At 52.7% G+C, this 17,121-nt stretch overlaps 1 pseudogene; it reads right to left on the bottom strand.

Annotated features, from left to right (window-relative positions):
* Positions 1-11,503: 11,503 nt before the first annotated feature.
* Positions 11,504-12,491, bottom strand: LOC135975814 (immunoglobulin lambda variable 5-39-like; annotated as a pseudogene).
* Between the last annotated feature and the right edge of the window lie 4,630 nt (positions 12,492-17,121).

Genomic DNA, 17,121 nt, shown 5'->3' with positions numbered 1-17,121 from the left:
TCTTTTTACCTGCGGCGTGGAATGCACAGAGCCCCAGAGATGAGGCGCTCTGGCTGAGCAATCAGGAACATTTACTATTTATTTATCGGCAGCAATGGGCTGGCTGCTGAACGGGTCCCGGATGCAGAGACACTCTCCCCTTTGAAGAGCCTCCCGTAAGGTTGGTCTGCACTGCACAGTGAACTCCGGGGATCTGTACTCCGGGAGCGCCTGGCTGAGAACAGACACTGCAAAGTAACACTGGACTCACTGCCAGCCTAGGCCGAGCTGCTACATCTGCCCTGGAGCTGCAGTCACTGTGTGTGGTGCTGAGACTTCTGGGGACGTCCCAGGGGCCTTAGCGCTGCTCTGTTCATTCTATCCCAGTGCATTGTGGGAGAATTTGTCTGTCCTTTCTGGGCACGGGGTGGAAGTGGTGTGAACATGGCAAAGCATTCAGGGAATTGCCTCCTGGCTGGGCACAGACAGAGAGGGTCACGTCACGTTGGGGGACACACAGGAGCGGGTGGGGAAGGAGCTGGGAAATCATTGCATACCTAGACTGAGGGCAGCAGGGAGTCGGCTCGGAGACAGATGTCGGAGTTGTGGCTAGTGTCACTGGCAAAACAAAAGGGGGGATGGGAGACAGGTTGGACGTGTCGGCTGCAGCAGAGGTGGGCAGGAACAGGTCAGCCTGACACAAAGCTCCTGTGGGATCCCCGGGGGCAGAGGGGGCTGGTGACGGCATTAGAAGAGAAGAGTGATGGGGTTGAAGTCTCAGGAAGGAGGGATGAGTTCAGTATCTGCACTTCGCATCGACTCCAGGTGCGGGACGTCGGAGTCAGGGCGGCCAAAGCAGAGGATGTCACAGGACTCAAGGCGACGGCGGATCAGGGCTGGGTCCCATGTTTTAGCCACTGGGACATGTCTCATATACCGTGTGTTGGGTAAGAACAGGAGGAGATTCCATGTCTCCAAAATTAAACCGGCTCTTCGCTCAGAGAACTAGTTACAGAGACGCTGCAGCTGCTGCTGACGGTTCCAATCATGTGCCCACAGACTGGCCTCCCGGTGCCTCCTCCAAACTCTTCCTCCTGCAGCCTGAGCTCCCCCCTCCAGCTTCCCTGCAGGTTGCTCCAGGACAGGCAGGAAGCATCTGATTGTCTATGTGCTGCGGAGTAAGAGGTGGCGACATGTGATGAGGCTGAATGAGCAGAGGAGCAGGAGGTGGTGGTGGGGAGGCAGGAGTCCGAGATGACCCCCACATGGTTGCTGGCATTGGAGAAGGCAGGAAGTGGAGGGGGCTGAGGAGTTACAATGAGAAGTTTAGGCTTGGCTGTGCGTAGCTGGAGCTGGCAATGAGCCGCCCAAGCGAAGAGTCAGAGACAGCCACGTGCGTGGTGCTGGCTGGAGGGGGGACGAGTCACACGTGGGAAGGGAGATTTGTGAGTCCCGAGCACAGAAATGACATGTGAGGCAATGGGGCTGGGTCGCACACGCAGGGAATGGGGTGGGGGGTGGGGAAGAGGCAGGAACGAGGCCAGAGCCCTGTGGAGTCCCACAGAGAGGGGGAGTGGGGAGGAGACATTGCTGAGGGAGCAGAGAGAAATGGGAGGACAACTAGTCCCCTGTGTCTGCGCTAATGTTCATCGGGAAATCTCCTGCCGTTACACCCCACTGGTGCTAGCAGTAATGGGAACCCTAGTGCAGACAGTGTTTTACCCCCATGTCACCTCACCCTGCTCAGAGCAGGGGGCAGGGCACTGCTGGGCAGGGCTGCCCAGACGGAGGAGCAAGTGGGGCAATTTGCCCCAGGCCCCAGACCCCGCAGGGGCTCCCACGAGAGTTTTCAGGGGCCCCCATGAGAGTTTTCGGAGGGTTTTCAGCGGTAGGTCCTTCAGTGCCGCCGAACACACCCGGATTGAGTTAAGGACCCGCTGCCGAATTCCCGGAGCTCCTTCCACTCAGACCCAGTGCGGAAGGACTTCCGCCGCCAAAGACCCCAGGCCCCCAAATCCTCTGGGCAGCCCTGCTGCTGAGGGGTTATGGAAGGTGCTAGTATCAGGCCAGGCTCTAGCGGATGGGGGTCAGGGAGGAGGGGGAGCTTTGGGACACAGCCACCAACACTCCTGCTTTGGCTAGGACAGCCCCGGCCTTTCCTGCAGCGGGACACTGACTCTGCAGCCAGCAGATGAACTTTTCTATTGAGGTTCTTATGCCGCACCCGTCACTGCGGTACCTGAACACCGAGACTGGCCCACGGGGAACTGGACATGGCCACAGGCCTGTGGCTTGCTGGGCTGCAGGGGCCAGGAGGAGCAGGGGCCATGGAGGCACTAATGAACTTCTGGAGGAGACCAGGGAAGCTGCAAAGCAGCTGGGATGGGGCCAGGGAGCAGGTTCTCGGGAGGAGGGATTTTGATATAATCTATTATCTGATACACCCTGTGTCTGGAGACTTCATCCAACCCTGGCAACTAGAATAGACTAAAGGATCTGATAGATCTTTCCTACATTTCCTCTAACTTCCAGGCCATTCAGTGTGTTGTCCACCTTGTGGGGTAATACAGGGGAACTGGGTCAGGGGAGACGTGTCTCTGTACCCCAGGAGCACGTGGCCATCTGCTCCCAGTTCGGGGATCTATAAGGCAGGAAAAGCTGCTCCTTGTAAAGAGACTGAGTGGAAAACATAGGAGTAGCTGACATCTTCCCCAGGGAGAGTGAATGGGCAGTGCATGGAGCAGCGCCCCCTGCTGACAGGAAGTTGCTTAAATTCCAAAGAAGGAACAATCAGTGTCTGATGTATTGAAGGGAGGAAGCAAATTGTGCAGCCAGTGCAGAGCCCAGGCTGGAGGAGATGAAGACAGGGGAGGTTTTTGTCTCAGTTCCCCATCTGGCTGGATCACTGTGATTCACACTACCAGTTGCCACAGCACAGTAATAGTCAGCCTCATCCTCTGCCTGGACACCGGTGATGGTCAGGGCAGCGTTGTTGCCGGATATGGACCCAGAGAACCGGGCAGGGATCCCGGAGGGTCTGTTGTTAGTTTCATATATAAGCTGCCGAGGAGCAGAGCCTGGTTTCTGCTGGAACCAGGCTGGATAGTTGCTGGTGGTGATGGCTCCAGTGTTCAGACTGCAGGACAGAGTGACAGCCCCTCCTGGGGTCACCGACATCGAGGGCTCCTGAGTCACCACGGGCTGCGAACTGACCCCTGAAATCAACATTACAAACACACTCAGCACAAGGACTCTGGATCCTCACAGACAAACCTCCTCACCTGCAAGTGTCCTTCATATTTTTGTCACTGAAGAAACAATTCCCTCACCTGAGCAGTAAGTGAGCAGTGTGAGCAGCAGAGGGGCCCAGGCCATGGTGGGAATCCAGATGAGCTCGACTTCCTGAGGCAAACGGGTCTGTGGCTGGGACCCTCCGATTCTCTCTTAAACCCCCAGAGCTGGAGAACGGCCCCTTCATGCAAATCTGCTCCCTGTACATTGGCTGCAGGTTTTTAAAAAATCTTAATCCTCAGTTTTAACAACAAAGACACTCACATTTCAAATATAACTTCCAGATTAGTCTTTATTTTAAATAAGATTTGTTATTTTTTTAAAAAAGTACCTCCCTATAAATTTGTACATTTTCAATGATTATTTCAAGTTCAAATTGAAACAGGTTTTGCTAGTATAATTTATTGTAAGGGGTCCTTACTTTAACCTACTCCTTAAATAATATTTAACACAACCAGATGGTGCCATCATACAGACTCACAAGTTCTCTCTAACTGCCTGTGCAGGGAGCTGGATCTCGGAGAAATGTTTATTGTTAGTTATTGGGAAACACACTTTTAAAAGCTGCGCATGTAGCAGAGAAAATCTGATCACTACTCAGGCCTGGTCTATACTACCCGCCTGAATCGGCGGGTAGAAATCGACCTCTCGGGGATCGATTTATCGCGTCCCGTTGGGACGCGACAATCGATCCCCGAATCGGTGCTCTAACTCCACCAGCGGAGGTGGTAGTAAGCGCCGCCGACAAAAAGCGGCAGAAGTCGATTTTGCCGCCGTCCTCACAACGGGGTAAGTCGGCTGTAATACGTCGAATTCAGCTACGCTATTCACGTAGCTGAATTTGCGTATCTTAAATCGACTCCCCGCTGTAGTGTAGATGTACCCTTAGACTCCCTGACCAATTTCTTAGTCTGTAGGCAGCAGTTGCAACTACCTGCATGGATGCAAACATCAATATTACCTGGTGCCAAACACTCTGTAGTGACTGATAGCTAGATCATCCCCTGAGATTGAACAGGAGCGCTGTAGGGCTGAACAGGAGCATCTATATCTTGAGCCAAAGGACTAAGGGGCAGATTTTTAAAGGTCCCTAGTTAAATCTTTATGCGTCAAAATCCCTTTACAAATTGGGTCCTAAGTCCTGTCCTTGGTATCTGCGCCATGTTCTGGACAGACGGGGAAGCGTGAGCCACACTGAATGGGGGGTGATGCTACAGCAGCTCCCTGTGCCCCCTTGTCGCTGGCTTTTCTAGCTACTCCCCTGTCCTCCTGGCCCCTCACAGTGACAGAGAAACAAACTTGGATCATTCCCGCGGAGTCGGCCTCACTGGGCCAAATCCAGCGGAGGGCGGAAGGGGATGTCAGTTCCATGTGGGTACAGCTAGGGGTGCTCAGCTCTGAATTTGGCCTTTACGCTGTGAACGGCCGTTACGGGGCTGCTGGGAGGGGTCGTTAGCATAACGTTAGCGCAGCACGTCTGACGTGTAGAGAACAATGGACGAGCTTTGCATCGCTGGGCACACAGATATTTTCTATCACGTGCACATGGAGAGGGGTCACTGCCGCCACCACTGCAGTGCAGCCGGGCCAGCGTCCCCCATGCTGCCCCTCATGCGTGGACATGTGCCGTGGACACCCCCAGAACTAACTCATTCCCCTCCTGCCAGCCTCCTTCCAGCTCCCCTTCGCCATGATGCCTACAAACATATTGCCAGCAGTCAGGCCATGGGTGCGCTGAGACTCTTCCCATCCCGCTGCCAGGATTGTCTCATTGCTGCCTTCTGCCACCCACAGGCCGGTCTGTCGCCCCGTGTTGTCTGTTGTCTCATACTGAGATTGTTCCCTCCTTAGCCATGACCATCTCTGTGTTCTGTGTTTGTACAGAGCCCAGCACAACCGGGACCTGGGCTGTGACCTGTCCTCCCAGGGGCTACAGAAATACAGATACGCAATAATCACAGTGATGCAGCCACCTCTGAAGGACATTCCAGGGCAACATTTTGCAGAGATGTTCAGCATTAAATGTAACGTTGGTTAAATTGCATGTAATGAAAAAAACACTTTGCAAAGAAATACCCAGCAACGCCATTGAGAAGTGGTTCATGAACCTAAATCAGTAAATTTGGGTGCCCCCGATTTTGTCTCACTCCTCCCCCACCACTCGGTCTGAATGAGGGATCTGAAAGGACGCAGCTGTTCAAACACCAGGGTATGTGCGCCAGACTCTTGAAGACAAATTTGTATTGCAAAGTTACTTTTTTCAATTAGAAACAGTTCAGGATACAAGTGTAAGGAGACAGCGCCCCCTGGAGCCCAGTCGTAACTGAATCACGTCGCCCATCTGCAGAACAGTAGATGGGGAAAATCCAGGTGCGTCTCAAATCACATTTTATTCTCTCCAGTCTCTGGTGCCCAGAGTCAGAGCTGCACCACATCACTGTCCTGCCCCACAGCAGCTGCCCCAGCTGCTTCTCGCATCCCACTGAATTCTCTCCAGTCTCTGGACTTTAAGGAGATTCATTACAGGTCCCAGCTACATCCAGCCCAGTTTGCCATTTGTGAGTGTGGCTGTGTGTTATTGTGTCCCTCCAACTCACCTCCTGGGCTAATATTTGCATGTAGGAATAGCTAGGACTGGGGAACCCCTGAGACTCCTTACATACACATACAGCAGGACTGGGGCGAGTGGTGGGGTCTTTACTGGGAGGTGGCTCTCAATGTGGCTTCTGAGTCTTGTTTCACCTGGTCATTTGGCAGGTTAACCCTTTCCTACCGGGGTTGTTTGTATCATGCCCAGAACCGTCCCTTTCCTACCCTGGCTCGGCTTGTGTGTGCAATGCCTGGGCTCTGGGATCTAACACCCAGCTCCGCAGGCTCTGAGTTTCACTGAAGAATGAGCTGGTATTTAATAGACACAAACTACCTCCTCTCACAGCATGGATCTGGGAACTGGATTTTAGAATGTTTCCTTTAGGATTATAACTGAATCTCATTGCTGCAGCCGGACTGCACTGGCGGGGAGTGGGGGGAGGGGGAGGGAGGATGTGGGGAGGTGTCAAATCCTGGTCCCACTGAAGGTGATGATAAAACTGTTGTTCAGTTCAGTGGGACAAACATTTTGCCTTAAATTTCCAGAACAAGTTAGTGAGCTGTAGTGTGACCAGATGTCCCTATTTTATAGGGACAGTCTCCATATTTGGGTCTTTTTTCTTCTACAGGTGCCTATTACCCCCCATCCCCTGTCCCAAATTTTCACCCTTACTGTCTGGTCACCCTAGTGAGCTGCCATCACAGGGGACTGGGACAGAGCATGGGGACACCTCAGTGCTTTCAGACTGGGTGAATGATCATAACTTAGGGCTGACACATGATGAACTCATACAGCATTGAAGGAGGAAGGGGAAGGTTTGTGTCTGAGCTCCCCATCTGGCTGTGTCACTGTGCAGCACTCCCAGACCACGCAGTACAGTAATAATCAGCCTCATCCTCTGCTTGGACGCTGGTGATGGTTAAGTAGCAGGTTGTATTAGAGGCGTCTTTGGAACCAGAAAAGCGACTGGGGACCCCAGAGCCCTGGTGTTTGTCAGACTCTTTGTTGTACCTCAGAAGGTATCTTGGGCTGTTCCCATCTTTCTGTTGGTACCAGGGGACACCTCCAAATGTGTATCCACTGCTGAGGGCACAGGAGAGTTTAACTGTGTTGCCAATGGACACTGACACTGAGGGCGGCTGAGTCAGAGTAAACTGGGAGAGGGAACTGGAAAGAAAGAGAAACTGCTGCATGATCGTCATGGCTTGGAGTTAACGCCTGCACATTTCCTGCTGAGCCAGGAGTCTGGAAATCAGCAATATGCAGGAATTCAGTCAAAAGTCACTTTAACTTAAATTGAGACCAGAAACCCTCCCCTTTACCAGAGCAGTAAGTGAGCAGCGTGAGGAGCAGAGGGGCCCAAGCCATGGTGGGAATCCAGACAAGCTCGGCTTTCTGAGGCAAACGGGTCTGTGACTGGGACCCTCCGATTCTCTCTTAAACCCCCAGAGCTGGAGAACGGCCCCTCCATGCAAATCTGCCCCCTGCTCACTGCCCGCTGCTGTAGAGTTTGTGTGCACCAGGGTGGTTCTCATTCGCGTTCTCAGCCTCCGCACTGCAAACACCTCCTGATCTGAGCGTTTCCTTCCTCCTATTGGACACTGCTGGCTAGTTACCTTCTGTTAAGCCCCTTTGAGTCCTGGGTTCTTTTCAGCCCTCTCCCTTTTGTGTTTTGGGCTAATATTTTGTAGACCCCACTAAACTGGGGCTTGAACACTACAAATAGGATGGGGCCAAACACAATGACTGACAGGGACAATCTCTAAAGGGACGACTCCTTTGGCTAATTTGCTCAGGTTTGTATCAGGTCTGTATCAAGCCAGCTTGGCATTTTTACTATAAGTTGCCATGGGTGTGGATTCCTTGTTTCCCAGCCCCTCAGCAGCAGCGGGACAGTGATTGTAGCTCCCCCGGCTAGGGAAGAGAGAGAACGTTTATGTGGTAACAGTTAGGGGTGAAAGGTCCTGGGGTGGTCGGGGTTTGTTCTGAATTCAGTGCTGCCGGCTGGGAGGACAAAACCCAGGGGGATGAGTCTGCTGAGCAGCCACGGGGCCCAGCTGAAGGGCGGGAGGTTCCATGGCAGACAGGCGGGAGGTTTGTGACGTGTGACGCACGGAGGACGGGGGGGCTGGGAGGAGTGTGACACTGGAGGCGGGTGTCAGGGGGGTTCTTGGGACCCACCAGGTGCTACAATCTACAAGACCTAGTAGCTGCAGCTCAGCGCCTGTCTCTGAGTCGTGGGCCACCTGGCTCCCATGTGCTGTCCCAGGAAAAGGGTTGGTTCTCACAGTGCTCCAGCCACCCCAGCAGGGGGCGACAATTACACTCGATTTACCTACAGAGAGTGACCTGTAGAACCTGCTCCTCAGCCATCAGACTGTCCTGAGTTAGTGCTGGGGGACAGGGGAGTTCAGTTTTCACGGCCATTTAACTGATACCAGTGGTGGTGTTATTAGAGTCACCAGATGGGCCTATCTCAGCGAGTACTACAAGTTCTGTTGAACTGACTGTTAGATCTCGGCATGGTTCTTTTGTAGCAGCTGATCCTATACCAGAAAAAACCTGTTCACTTCTTCCTCTCTGTAGAGCAAGACAGTAGAGCTCAGCATTATTACACAGAGACATTTTATACTAGCTATAAATGGCCAGGATTACTGCACCCACCACTGCAGTGCAGCCACCTCTGCAGAACATTCCTGGGCAACTTTTTCTTGCACAGTTTGACATTAAATGTACGTGTTAAAAAAATCTTTATAAATCAGTGTCCAGCAGCTACACCAGAGCAGTTATTTATAAATCTCCAACCTAACTCAATGCACTGGGGTTCCTTCAATGCTCTGTCTCACCTCTACCCCACCCAATCTGTCTGCACCAGGGATTGGACAGGAAGCAGCTGTTTGAACACCACAGACTGGTGCACACCCATGTGAAGATAAATATGTGTCAGTTACTTATTTCCATTGTAGACAGTTCACAGTGCAAATGCAGGGAGAGGTCGCCCTCTGGTGCAGAGTCGTAACCGATCCCCGTCACTGAGCTGCAGAAGAGTAGATGGGGAAAATCCAAGTACCTCCCAAATCCCATTGTTTTCTTTCCATCTCTGGAGTTTAAGGAGAGATTCATTGTAGTTCCCAGCTACAGACAGCCCAGATTGTCTTATGAATGTGGCTGTGTGTTAATATGTCCCTACAACTCCCCTCCCGTGCTACTATTTCACAAGTAGAGATAGCCCGGAGTTGGGAACACCCAGTGACTTGTCAGATAGGTGGATAGCAGGACTGAGGAGTGAAAGAGCTGGGGGGGCTTTACTACTCACTTGCTCTCAATGTGGCTTCTGTGTGTTGTGTAGCCTGATCATTTTGCAGGCTTGGCCCTTGGTAATGGGGCTGTTCTTATCAGGACCCTGTCTCTGTTCTTTTCCTGCCCTGGCTTTGTGTGTGTGAAATGCCTGGTCTCTGGGACCTAACCCCCGGCTGTTTGGGCTCTGAATCTCGCTGGGTTGGCACTGCAGGGTGACCTGGTATTTCACGGACAGGAGTCTCTCCTCCCACGGCATGTACTTGGGAAGGGGACATTGGAGGGTTTTCTTTGGGATTATCACTGGATCTGGGTACCACTGTGAGTTTTCATAAAGGGTCTCATCCTCATCCCATGGACAATAAATGACAAATGCCCATTGCGTCACGGGACCCAAGATTTGACCTTAAATGTGCAGATCTTGATAGTCCTTAGTAGTGCCCCTCACTGGTGATTGGAATGTGCCTAGTTAAACCCCAACACATCTGCGTGGAGGAGCATCGCGCCCAGACACACACAGACTGGAGCCATGCGCCGTACGGACTGCTGGAACACAAGGGTTTTGTGTAAGTTCTCGTCTGGCTGCATCACTGCGCTGCACCCCACTCCCTGTGCCACAGTAATAACCAGCCTCATCGTCTGCTTGGACATCGGTCATGGTGATGGTTGGGTTGCTGGTTGTATTAGTCGCATCTTTGGACCCGGAGAAGTGACTGGGGACCCAGTGCCCTGGTGCTTGGCAACATTGGATTTGTACCACAGAAGATATTTTCAGCTGGTGCCAGGTGGCGTGTGGGATCGGGTACCCACTGCTGATGGTGCAGGAGAGTTGAACAGTGCAGCTTGTTCCAGCTTGAGTTGCTGCCCACAGTCCTTTTCGTACCAGGTCTGGTCTTGTCTGAATCAGTTCTCGCTTTGGTTTTGCAGCCTCCTCTATTATTGTCTGGTATGAGGCTTTCACCTCCCCCAGCGCTCGGTTTGCCACCTGTAACTGTGTCTCCAGGGCCTGTATTCGACTTGGCATCTCTTGCCCAACTCTCTCAACCATCTGCCCCAGGCTGTCCAGTCCACGCACCTCGGCCCTGCCTCTGAGCCCCTGGCCCAAGAGCCCGTGTCCAAGTGAGGGTCGTCCTATGGTCAGCTCGTCCATGCAGTACCCATCTTGTAACAGGGCTGGGACATCACTTTAGGCCAGTCTCTATCTATAAATACAGGCCGGGGAGGTCTCTTACTAGCTGACCCTCCGCTTGTTCATCTGACCCTGTATTTCAATGTCTAGCTCCACTGCTGGGCACACTCCTGTCTCTCCATGGAGGGGAGGGGGAGCTTTGGGACATAGCTACCAACACTCCTGCTTTGGCTAGGACAGCCCCGGCCCTTCCCGCCGCAGGACACTGACTCTGCAGCCAGCAGATGAACTTTTCTATTGAGGTTCTTATGCCGCCCCCATCACTGCGGTACCTGAGCACTGAGACTGGCCCACAGGGAACTGGACATGGCCACGGGCCAGTGGCTTGCTGGGCTGCAGGAGCCAGGAGGAGCAGGGGCCAGGGAGGCACTAATGAACTTCTGGGGAGAATCAGAGAAGCTGCAAAGCCGCTGGGACAGGGCCAGGGAGGAGGTCCTAGGAAGGAGGCATTTTCATATCGTATATTATCTGTATCTGAACACTTTATACCATATCATATCAAACATTCTCTGCTACACCCTGTATCTGGACACTTCATGCAACCCCGGCAACTGGAATGGACTAAGGGATCTGATAGATCTTTCCTACATTTCCTCTAACTTCCAGGACATTCAGGGTGTGGTCCAGCTGGTGGGGTAACAAAGGAGAACTGTGCTAGGGGAGACGTGTCTCTTTACCCAAGGAGCATGTGGCCGTCTGCTCCCAGTTTGACCCAGGTAGTGGGTGTAACGCAGGGATCTATAAGGCAGGAATAGTTGTTCCTGCCAGACAGACCAAGCAATGAGCATAACAGTTGACCCCAAATGAATCAAAACCCCTCCATGACTCACTCTCCCATCTGTGAGGTGGGGGTGATGGGTTTTAGGGATGGGTGAGCTTCATGGAGTTCAAAGATTTGCAAACTACAGACAGACACCTTATTAGGGTTCACAAACGAGTCTGAGTTTGGGAATCTTTCCCCCTGATGGAATCTTATTCCTAGGGTATTTCCAGCTGTTTTCCAATGCTTTCATGCACAGAAGGCAGCCTGTGCAATGAATTAGGGACAGAAGAAACCCCTAACCACTAGCCTGGGACTGTGACTACCCAGTACTCTGTATAGACCATTCATTCAGTCATTAGACATTTCTTCTCCATCTCTCCGCTCTTCCCCTCACAGTTCCTCCCCTGCAGGGCATTAACACTGTCATTTTATGGAAGGGGCCAAATTTTCAAGCTCATGATATTTGAGTAGGGTTAAAATTACAGCACTTGTGCTTGCCCGTCTCTCGTATTTACCCTTCGCCCCAGGGAGCTGGGAGGCCGCACTGATGTTTGTCAAGTGCATTGAGACACTAGAGTGACAGATGCTGCGGAAGGGCAAATGTGCCTGTGAGTGAAGAGGGACTGGGGAAGAGTTGTTCCTCCTGCTGAGAGACAGAGAGGATGGATGGGGGAGGGAAGGGCTTTCCTTCGCTCAGCAGCTGAAATCCCTAGCATAGAGCGATCACTTGTGTAATTTGCTCCAGAAGATCCCAGGTTCTGCAACCTGAACACTCCTTAACAGGGCACAGGCTGAGGTTTTTGTCTCAGTTCCCCATCTCCCTGCATCACTGTGGTTACCGCCAGGTGCTACCACTGCCAAAACCTCCAGCACAGTAATAATCAGCCTCGTCCTCTGCCTGGATCCCGGTGATGGTTAAGTAGCCAGTTGTATTAGAGGCGTCTTTAGAACCAACAAAGTGACTGGGGACCCCAGAGCCTTGGTACTTGTCCGAGTCAGTGTTGTACCTCAGAAGGTACCTTGGGCTGTTCCCATCTTTCTGCTGGTACCAGGCGACACTTCCAAATGTGTATCCACTGCTGTGGGCACAGGAGAGTTTAACTGTGTTGCCAATGGACACTGACACTGAGGGCGGCTGAGTCAGAGTCAGAGTAACCTGGGAGAGGGAACCGGGAAAGAAATAAAAACTGCTGCATGATCGTCATGGCTTGGAGTTAACGCCTGCACATTTCCTGCTGAGCCAGGAGTCTGGGAATCAGGAATATGGAGAAATTCAGTGAAACGCTCCCCCTTACCAGAGCAGTAAGTGAGCAGCGTGAGGAGCAGAGGGGCCCAGGCCATGGTGGATCCAGACGAGTTCGGCTACCTGAGATAAGCGGGTCTCTGGCTGGGACCCTCCGATTCTCTCTTAAACCCCCAGAGCTGGAGAACGGCCCCTTCATGCAAATCTGCCCCCTGCTCACTGGCTGCTGCTGTAGAGTTTGTGTGCACCAGGGTGGTTCTCATTCGCGTTCTCAGCCTCCGCACTGCAAACACCTCCTGATCCGAGTGTGTCCTTCCTCCTATTGGTCACTGCTGGCTAGTTACCTTCTGTTAAGCCCCGTTGAGTCCTGGGTTCTTTTCAGCCCTCTCCCTTTTGTGTTTTGGGCTAATATTTTGTAGACCCCACTAAACTGGGGCTTGAACACTTCAAATAGGATGGGGCCAAATACAAAGACTGACACAGACAGTCTCTAAAGGGACGACTCCTGTTGCTAATTTGCTCAGGTTTGTATCAGGTCTGTATCAAGCCAGCTTGGCATTTTTCCTATAAGTTGCCATGGGTGTGGATTCCTTGTTCTCCAGCCCCTCAGCAGCAGTGGGACAGTGATTGTAGCTCCCCCGGCTAGGGAAGAGAGAGAACGTTTATGTGGTAACAGTTAGAGGTGAAAGGGTCCAGGACGGTAGAGGTTTGTTCTGAATTCAGTGCTGCCGGCTGCCGGCTGGGAGAACAAAACCCAGGGGGTGAGTCTGCTGAGCAGCCGCGGGGCCCAGCTGAAGGGCGGGAGGTTCCATGGCAGACAGGCGGGAGGTTTGTGACGTGTGACGCACGGGGGCTGGGTGGGGGGCTGGGAGGAGTGTGACCCTGGAGGCGGGTGTCAGGGGGGTTCTTGGGACCCAGAAGGTGCTACAATCTACAAGACCTAGTAGCTGCAGCTCAGCGCCTGTCTCTGAGTCGTGGGCCACCTGGCTCCCATGTGCTGTCCCAGGAAAAGGGTTGGTTCTCACAGTGCTCCAGCCACCCCAGCAGGGGGCGACAATTACACTCGATTTACTTACAGAGAGTGACCCACAGAACCTGCTCTTCAGCCATCAGACCTTCCTGGGTTAGCTCTGGGCGGGGCGGCTCCAGGCACCAGCGCACCAAGCGCATGCTGGGGGCGGCCTGCTGGTCGCTGTGAGGGTGGCAGTCAGGCTGCCTTCGGCAGCTTGCCTGCGGGAGGTCCGCCGGTCCCGCGGTTTCGGCGGCAATTTGGTGTCAGGTACACCGAAGTTGCGGGACCGACAGACCTCCCGTGGGCAAGCCGCCGAATCCACGTTACCAGCGGACCTCTCGCAGGCGCGCCGCCGAAGGCTGCCTGACTGCCGTGCTTGGGGCGGCAAAATACATAGAGCAGCCGCTGACTTTGGGTTACAGGGGAGTTCAGTTTTTACGGCCATTTAACTGATACCAGTGGTGGTGTTATTAGAGTTATTATCCTATCTCAGCGAGTGGTACAAGTTCTGTTGAACTGACTGTTAGATCTCAGCCTGGTTCTTTTGTAGCAGCTGATCCTATACCAGAAAAAATCTGTTCACTTCTTAGTGTCTGTAGAGCAAGACAGAAGAGCTCAGCATTATTACACAGAGACATTTTATACTAGCTTTAAATGGGCAGGATTACTTCACCCACCACTGCAGTGCAGCCACCTCTGCAGAACATTCCTGGGCAACTTTTTGTTGCACAGTTGGACATTAAATGTACATGTTAAAAAAAAATCTTTATAAATCAGTGTCCAGCAGCTACACCAGAGCAGTTCTTTATAAATCTCCAACTTAACTCAATGCATTGGGGTTCCTTCAATGCTCTGTCTCACCTCTACCCCACCCAATCTGTCTGCACCAGGGATTGGACAGGAAGCAGCTGTTTGAACACCACAGTCTGGCGCACACACAGGTGAAGATAAATATGTGTCAGTTACTTAATTCCATTGTAGGCAGTTCACAGTGCAAATGCAGGGAGACGTCACCCTCTGGTGCCCAGTCATAACTGATCCCCGTCACTGAGCTGCAGAAGAGTAGATGGGAAAATCGAAGTACCTCCCAAATCCCATTTTTTTTCTTTCCATCTCTGGAGTTTAAGGAGAGATTCATTGTAGTTCCCAGCTACAGACAGCCCAGTTTGTCCTATGAATGTGGCTATGTGTTAATATGTCCCTTCAACTCCCCTCCTGTGCTACTATTTCAGATGCAGAGATAGCCCGGACTTGGGAACACCCGGTGATGTGTCAGGTACGTGGATAGCAGGACTGAGGAGTGAAAGTGCTGGGGGGGCTTTACTACTCATTTGCTCTCAATGTGGCTTCTGTGTGTTGTGTAGCTTGATCATTTTGCAGACTCGGCCTTTAGTAATGGTGCTGTTCTCATTAGGGCCCAGGGTCTGTTCTTTTCCTGCCCTGGCTTTGTTTGTGTGAAATGCCTGGACTCTGGGACCTAACACCCGGCTGTTTGGGCTCTGAATCTCGCTGGGTTGGCACTGCAGGATGAGCTGGTATTTCACGGACAGGAGTGTCTCCTCCCATGGCATGTACTTGGGTTTTGTCTAAATTCTCTGTCTGGCTGCATTACTGTGCAGCATCCCACTCCCTGTGCCACAGAAACAACCAGCCTCATCGTCTGCTTGGAGAGTTGAACAGTGCCGCTAGTTCCCGCTCGAGTTGCTGACAACAGTCATTTTCGTACCAGGTCTCGTCTTGTCTGAATCAGTTCTCGCTTTGGTTTTACAGCCTCCTCCATTATTGTCTGTCATGAGGCTTTCACCTCCCCCAGATATAATATTTTGCCTCCTGTAACTGTGTCTCCAGAGCCTGTAGTCATTGGCGTCTCTTGCCCAACTCTCTGGACCCACTGCCCCAGGCTGTCCAGTCCACACACCTCAGTCTAGCCTCTGGCCCAAGAGCCCATGTCAAAGCGAGGATCGTCCTATGGCCAGCTCGTCCAAGCAGTACCCGTCTTGTAACAGGGCTGGGACATCACTTTAGGCCAGTCTCTGCCTACAAACAGGCCAGGGAGGTCTCTTAGTAGCAGGGCCGGCTCCAGGCACCAGCTTAACAAGCACGTGCTTGGGGCGGCCAAGAGAGAGGGGCGGCACGTGCGGCAATTCGGGGGCGGCAGGTCCCTCACTCCCTCTGGAGCCGATCGTGGCTTTTTTTTTTTTGCTTGGGGCGGCAGAAATGCTGGAGCCGGCCCTGCTTAGTAGGCTGACCCTGCGCTTGTTCATCTGACCTTGTATTTCAATGTCTAGCTCCACTGCTGGGCACACTCCTGTCTCTCCATGGAGAGCAGGGGAGCTTTGGGACACAGCCACCAACACTCCTGCTTTGGCTAGGACAGCCCCGGCCTTTCCTGCAGCGGGACACTGACTCTGCAGCCAGCAGATGAACTTTTCTATTGAGGTTCTTATGCTGCACCCATCACTGCAGTACCTGAGCACCGAGACTGGCCCACAGGGAACTGGACATGGCCACAGGCCAATGGCTTGCTGGATTGCAGGGGCCAGGAGGAACAGAGACCATGGAGAAACTAATGAACTTCTGGAGAGGACCAGGGAAGCTGCAAAGCAGCTGGGATGAGGCCAGGGAGGATATCATATGTTATCTGATAAACACTGTATCTGGACACTTCATCTAGCCCTGGCAACTGGAATGGACTAAGGGATCTGATAGGTCCTTCCTAAGTTACCTCTAACTTCCAGGACACTCAGGGTGTTGTCCAGCCGGTGAGGTAACACAGGGGAACTGGTTAGGGGAGACATGTCTGTTTACCCAAGGAGCATGTGGCCGTCTGATCCCAGTTTGACCCAGGTAGTGGTGGGTCTGTAACTAGGGTGACCAAATGTCCCGATTTTATAGGGACAGTCCGATTTGTGGAGCTTTTTCTTACATAGGCACCTATTATTCCCTACCCCTTGTCCCGATTTTTCACACTTGCAGTTTGGTCACCCTATCTGTAACGCAGGGATCTATAAGGCAGGAATGGTTGTTCCTGCCAGACAGGCCAAGCAATGAGCATAACAGTGGCTGACATCGCCCCCAGAGGGAGAGAATGGGGAGTGGGTGGAGCAGCGCCCCCTGCTGACAGCAAAAGCTGAAATTTTTAAAAACGAGGAATGAGTGTCTGATGTATTGAAGGGAGGAAACAAACTGTGCAGCCAGTGCCGAGCACAAGCTGGAGCAGGGGATGAAGACAGGGGAGGTTTTTGTCTCAGTTCCCCATCTGGCTGGATCACTGTGATTCGCATTACCAGTATTTACAGCACAGTAATAGTCAGCCTCATCCTCTGCCTGGACACCGGTGATGGTCAGGGCAGCGTTGTTACCGGATATGGACCCAGAGAACCGGGCAGGGATCCCGGAGGGTCTGCTATTGGTGTTGTATATAAGCATCTGAGGAGCAGAGCCTGGTTTCTGCTGGTACCAGGAGGGATAGTTGCCGGTGCTGATGGCTCCAGTGCTCAGGCTGCAGGACAGAGTGACAGCCCCTCCTGGGGTCACCGACATCGAGGGCTCCTGAGTCACCACGGGCTGCGAACTGACCCCTGAAATCAACATTACAAACACACTCAGCACAAGGACTCTGGATCCTCACAGACAAACCTCCCCACCTGCAAGTTCCTTTAATGTTCTTGTCACTGAAGGAAACAATTCCCTCACCTGAGCAGTACGTGAGCAGCGCGAGGAGCAGAGGGGCCCAGGCCATGGTGGGGAATCCAGA

Source organism: Chrysemys picta, chromosome 15 (genome assembly GCF_011386835.1).
Source record: "Chrysemys picta bellii isolate R12L10 chromosome 15, ASM1138683v2, whole genome shotgun sequence".
Taxonomy (NCBI): Eukaryota; Metazoa; Chordata; order Testudines; family Emydidae; genus Chrysemys; species Chrysemys picta.
The sequence above is the reverse complement of the archived record's forward strand: the minus strand, read 5'-3'. Positions and strand labels throughout refer to the sequence as shown.